The sequence below is a fragment of the Rhincodon typus genome, chromosome 10, assembly GCF_021869965.1.
Source record: "Rhincodon typus isolate 14 chromosome 10, sRhiTyp1.1, whole genome shotgun sequence".
NCBI classification, from domain to species: domain Eukaryota; kingdom Metazoa; phylum Chordata; class Chondrichthyes; order Orectolobiformes; family Rhincodontidae; genus Rhincodon; species Rhincodon typus.
The window spans coordinates 72,608,953-72,615,785 of record NC_063341.1 but is presented as its reverse complement, the minus strand read 5'-3'; positions in this window follow the sequence as shown (position 1 = coordinate 72,615,785).

The following is a 6,833-nucleotide window of genomic DNA, read 5'->3' as shown; positions in this document are numbered from 1 at the left end:
CATCATATGATGCTGCTTGGCCTGCTGTGTTCATCCAGCTCTACACCTTGTTGTCTCGGATTCTCCAGCATCTGCAGTTCCTACTATCTCTAGTTCAGTTCAATTTTTGGTTAATGCTTACCCCCAGGATGTTGAAAGTGAGGGTTGAACATCAGGGGAATGATTAATTTATCTCGTAGTAATTATGGTCGTTGCCTGGCATTTGTGTGTCATGAATGTTACTTGCTGCTTGTCTGCAGTTGACCCAGGTCTTATCATTTTTAGGTTTGAACTGCCTCTGTCTTTGAGTCATTGTAAATGGCACTGAACATTGTGTAAATCATCAGTGAACATCCCCATTTCTGACTCAACAATGGAGGGAGGTATTACTGAAACAGCTGAAAATGGTTGGGCCAAGGATGGTACCCTGAATAGGCTGGAAAAAGCCATATGTGGAGTATGAGCGGGGATGTGGGCCAGTTGAATTAATTGGCTTTCTTTCCGCAGTGTAAGTTCTATGCAAATAATCAATCTAACTTGTTATTTAAAAAAATCTTGACTCCATTTGTACCCACTATTTTTCTAGGTATTAATTTTAGTTGCATATTTTGACAATCCTCCATTTGGTTTCAATATTTAGGTCATTAATATAGATTAAAATGAACAGAGGACTCAGCAATGACCCTTGTGTCGGACTCTACTCAACACCTCCCCCTCCCATCTGCAGTCTGATATTACACCTCTTGTGAGCATTGATGGTTTCCTGTTCTTTGACCAATGTATCATATTTCTCCTCTGGGCTCCTGCATTTTTACTGCTCAGCTTAGAAATCTTTGACGTGCACCTTTGTCAAGATCTTTTTGAGAATTCCAAATCAAGTACATTGTTGGGCCTTTCACCGTCTACCTAATTTGTAACGTTCCCCCCAGAGAAGGTTTGACAGGCAGGATCTTCCTCTTGTAAATCCATGCTGGCTGTTTCTCATTAAAGTTATTGTCTAGGTGAAGTTTGTTGCTCTTTCTATAAAATGCAGCCACTATGTTTAACTGCTTCCAGTCCTGCAAAAATCTCACTGGAGTCCAATGATTCGTTTATGGAGATCAGCATTCTGCAAATTTCTGCACTGGTTTCCTCCAGCAACCAGGATAAATGCTCAGAAAATTTGTTCTTCTCATGCCCCTTTTAAGTATCTGTTCTACACTGATTTTAGAATCAACTATGATATTATTTGCATTTTTAAAAAATCAAATATTACATCAGTATATTCCTCATTGCTGAGTAATATTAATTTGATGATATATCTACCCATCTTCAGAATGAATACGTTTATTTTGTAGAATTCTCTCTCTCTAGATTTTCTTCTCACATAGAACACAAAGTAGATCTAGAGTCCTTCAGCCTTATAAATTACTTTCATTAATTTCAAAACCATTTCTCTCTTTCTTTCCTTGCTATCCCTTGTATAGTTTGTTCCTCTCTTCTTCCTATTTTAATTGTTTATGCTTTCATTTGAAGCCTTTTTTGCTTCATTTACATTCATTTTTCTTATGGCTACGCATCATTCCTGTGCATCTTGCATTGTTGGTTTAGAAGTGCTGCCTAATTTTTTCCCTCAACTGAGATATTTTGTTGGATAATTAATTGCTTATCCTATAAGTAGATTTGTACAATCAGAGACGGTAATATGTTTAATAATTCACTTCATTTATTACCGACAGAACATTAATCTTAAATACTTGTGGCATTAATGCAAAACATCTTAACAAAAGCATTCAGATTAGTGCACATTTGTCCTGTGACCAAAACATCACATGCAACTTTAGAATGATAAATGGCAAAAATGTTTTCTTTTTGTCTCTTCATAACCTTGACAACAGGGCAGTTGAAAGCAATCTTGTCATAGAATTGCCGCAGTGTGGAAGCTGGCCATTCAGCCCATTGAGTCCACACTCACTCTCCAAAGAGCACCCCACCCAGGCCCACCCCTGTAACTCTACATTTCCAATAGCTGACCCACATAGTCTGCACATCCCTGGACACTATGGGCTCTTTACTATGGCAAATCCACCTAATCTGCACATCTTTAGACTGTGAGAGGAAACACAGAGCACTCAGAGGAAATCCCCCCAGACATGGAGAGAACGTACAAAAACCACACAGACAGTCGCCCAAGGGTGGAATCAAACCCAAGTCCCTGAGGTAGGGAGGAAGCGGGGCTAACCAGTGTGCCACCCAGGTCAATTGGTCATGGAATCATGGGCCCACTCCAGGATCTGAGCACACAATCATGCCTGGCACTCCAATACAGTACTTACAATGTACATTTCTGATAGAGCTTTACAAAATCATGAGAGACCTGTATAGAATTGATAGTTGGAGTCTTTTTCTCAGGGTAGAAATGTCAATTACTAGGGGATATAGGTTTAAGGCAAAAAAAAGGAAAGTTTAAAGACAATATAAGAGGCAAGTCTTTTACACAGAACGTGGTAAATGTCTGGAACGAACTGCCAGAGGAGGTGGTAGAAGCAGATACAATAGCAACATTTAAGAGGCAGCTTGACAGATACATGAATAGGTAGGAAATAGAGGGATCTAGACCGTGTGGAGGGAAAAGGTTTTTAGTTTAGAAAAGTGTCATGCATGCATCAAGGTGCAGCCTGGGTGGGCTGAAGGGCCTGCTCCTATGCTGAATTTTTCTTCGCTCTTTGTCCTTTGTTCTTGGATGAAATATTAACCTGAGAACTCGTCAGATCTCTTAGGTGAATGTAAAAGATCAGGTGACAGCTTTGCAAACAGGCCAAGAGATTTATACTCATTCAATAATTCTTCCTCAACTAACATCAGTAAAACAGATGTAGGAGCAAATTATTGCAGATGCTGGAACCTGTATTGAAAACAAAATATTCTGGAAATCACAGCAGGTCAGGCAGCATCCATGGAGAGAGAGCAGGCTAATGTTTCAAGTCTAGATGACTCTTCATCAGCTAGACTCAAGACATTAGCTTGTTCTCTCTCCGCGGATGGTGCCTGACCCGCTGTGATTTCCAACATTTTTTGTTTTCAGTAAAACAGATAATCTGGTCATTATCACAATGTTGGTTTTTTCGGAATCTTGCTGCACATAATTTAGCTACCATGTTTCCTATGTTATAACAATGAGTACACTTCGAAATATTGCATCGTTTATGAAACATTTCAGAGTTTGCAATGATGGTGAAATGTGCTATGCAAATGCAAGCTGCTTCTTCCAGGGTCTCTTCTGTCTAACTAAGTGTAAGGACCACATATATTTTGCTTTGTAATGTAAATTGTAAAATGGAAGCATGGAGTGCTGTGTTACATGGAAATCACCTTTCTACAAATAATTTGAAGCAAAAGTAGAACTGTGCAGTATTTTGGTTCACTCGTTCATGGGACATGGGTGTCACTGCTGGACCAGCATTTATTGCCTGTCCGTAGTTGCCGTTGTGAAACGTAGAAGATAGGAACAGGAGGAGGCCATTTGGCCCTTCAAATCTGCTCTGCCATTCTTCATGATCATGGCTGATCAACTGTGGTCAGCTGCCTTCTTGAACCACTGCAGTCCATGTGCTTTGATAGAGACACAATACCTTCAGCCCATTGTGTCTGCACCTGTCATTGAACATTGATCTATTTTAATCCTATATGAGGGATATTTTTGAATGTTCGCACTGCTGGAATGGCCAGCATTTGTTGTCCATCCGTAATTGCCCTTGGTAAGATGGCAGGGTGAGCAACTTTCTTGAATCACAGCAGTTCATCAAGTGCAGGTAAACAAAAATGCTGCTTGGGGGATTTTGACCCAGCAACATAGTGATACAGTTCCCAATCAGGATGTTGTGTAGCTTGGAGGGGAACTTGCAGATGGTGGTGTTTCCATGAATCTGCTGCCCTTGTCCTTCTCGATGGTAATGCTCACACTTTGGAGAGTGCTGCAGAAAAAATAAACTTGGTGAGTTTTTGTGGTTCAACCTGGCAGATGGTAGACACTACTGTGACTGTATACCTGTAGTGTCCCTTATAGATGGTTTGCAGCCACTGGGCTATTAGTTGAGGTACTTGCCACAGGATGCCCAGTCTCTTACGTGCACTTTAGGCACTGTATTTACGTGGCTGGTCCAGTTTAGTTTTTGATCAATGATAATGGTGGTTAATCCTGTGAGGATAGTTTATTCTCATTTGCTTATGGAATATCTGCATCACTAGTAAGACCAATATTTGTGATTCCCTGGCCCTTAACTGTCCTTAAATATTCTTAACAATTGCCTTGTGCGTCATACTTGGTGTTCGTACATCTACAAAATGAAGCGATGTTGCTAGGGTCAGGAGCGTGAGTTTCTAAGGGGAACATGCAGATGATGGCATTGAATATGAAAAGCACAATGGCTAGATTCTCTCTTGTTGGAGAAGCTCACTGCCTGATACTTGTGCAGTGTGAATGTTACTCCCCACTGGGACAAGGTGATGGCCTACTGGACTGTTAGTCCAGAGACCCAATTAATGTTCTGGGGACCTGGGTTCAAATCCTGCCACAGCAGATGGTGGGATTTGAATTCAATTAAAAAAAAACCTGGAATTAAGAATCTAATGATAACCACGAATCCACTGTCAATTGTCAGGGAAAGCCCATCTGGTTCACTAATGCCCTTTAGGGAAGGAAACTGCCATCCTTACCTGGTCTAGCCTACATGTGACTCCAGATCCACAGCAATGTGGTTGACTCTTAACTGCCCTCTGGGTAATTATGGATGGACAATAAATGCTGCCTCGCCAGCAATGCCCTCATCCCATGAATGAATGCAAAAAAACTTAACAGCCTTACGTTGTCCAGATAAAAAAAACCAAAAGAACTGCAGATAAGATCATGGCTGAGCTATGGCCAAACTCCAAATACCTGCTTTTAGCCCATCTCCCTTAATACCTTTGCTTAACAAAAATATATCTATCTCGGGTTTAAAATTAACAACTAATCCTACATCTACTGTCATTTATGGAAGAGAATTCCAAACCTCTTTGTGTGTAGAAATGCTTCTTAACATCTCTCCTGAAACATCTGGTTCTAATTCTCAGACTATGCACCTAGATCTAGAAACCATAAACAGTGGAAATTGTTTATCTTTATCTATCCTTTTCCTGTTAAGATCTTGAAGGCTTTGATCAGATCATCCCCTAACCTTCTAAATTCTAGAGAACAAAGGCCTAATTTGTATAATCTCTCCTCGCAACTTAACACTGAAAGTCCCTTGGAATAGATAAGATAGAAGCAGGCAGGTTGTTTCCACTGGAGGGTGAAACTAGAATGAGGGGGCATAGCCTCAAAATAAGAGGGAGCAGATTTAGGACTGAGCTGAGGAGGAACTTCTTCACCCAAAGGGGTGTGAATCTGTGGACTTCCCTGCCCAGTGAAGCAGTTGAGCCTACCTTGCTGAATATTTAAAGCAAAGGCAGATAGATTTGTGAATAGTAAAGGAATGGCAGAGCAGGTTCAAGGGGCCGGATGGTCTACTCCTGCTTCTATTTCTTATGTTCTTAAGCCCAGATGTCATTCTTGTAAAACTATGTTGTACTCCCTCCAAGGCCAACATATCTTTTCTAAGGTGTGGTGACCAGGTCTGCTTACAATGCTCCCAGTGGCATCTAATCAGGGTTTTGCGTAACTTCAACACCCAGTGGTTTTGGGTGATTCGGGAATTGATGTTGAGAGTATGGACTTGAGAGAGGACACTGGTGTCAGATTGACTTGCCTACCCTGGAATGTGGAGGACATTGGGAAGTTACCAATCGCAGTCTATCTCCAAACCTGAATTGTCAAAGCTTCTGAAGCACATCGGAGCACAGGGCTCAGTACTGTCTGGAAAAGTATAACTTTAGTCTCAGGATTGAAATCCTGGTCTTCGAGTACTTTTATCCTCCGTCAGGCAGTGGGAAGGGGTAACATTGACCGAGCGGTGGGTGGTAGCATTTAGAGGGAAAGGGGGGAGTTTGCCAGTAAGAAATCAAGGAGCATGCTTTCTGATCCTGGCCGTCTGTACTCTTTTGTTCACAGAAACAAAACAAGCCATTTAGGAAGAGCCTCTGAAGTGGGTCGTGCCAATCCTTCTGCCCTGGAGTCTCGAGGACTTGAGTTTTAACCTGAAGGCCCTGAGAAACCCAACAGAAAAATCGCAAAGGCAAAAAAAAAGAGCGTTTTATTAGAAGAAAAATTGTTTGTGACTGAACTATTTTAGTCATGAAAATATTTGTGATGGGAAAAGAGATTTTTTTATTTTCAACATGTCCAATGGTGTGTCACTCAGAGGGGAACTTGCAGATTCTGACATTCCCATGAGTCTACTGCCCTTGATCTTTGAGGTGTTAGAGGTTGTTGGTTTGAGAATTGCTGTCAAAGAAGCCTCTGCACAATATTAAGAGACGTGAGAGACTGGTTCTCCTTGGAGATTCTAGGACTACAGGGCATAACCTTATAATAAGGAGACCCCATTTCAGGTCGAGATGAGGGAGAATTTATTCTTTCAGAGAATAGCGAATCTGAAATTCTTTGCTACAGAAATCTATAGAGACGAGGTCATTAAGTTTATTCAAGGCTGAGGTAGATTTTTAATCTGTAAGGGAATCAAGGGTCATGGGGAAAAAGCAGGAAAGTGGAGTTGAGGATTTACAGAAATAAAAGAAAAAACAGAAAGTGCTGAAGAAACTCAGCAGGTCTGGTAATATCTGTGGAGAGATAAACAGTATTTCTATAATTCTGAAGAATAGTCGTACTGGACTCAAAAATGAACTTTGTTTTCTTTCTGCAGATACTGCCAGATTGGATGAGTTCCTCCAGCACCTTC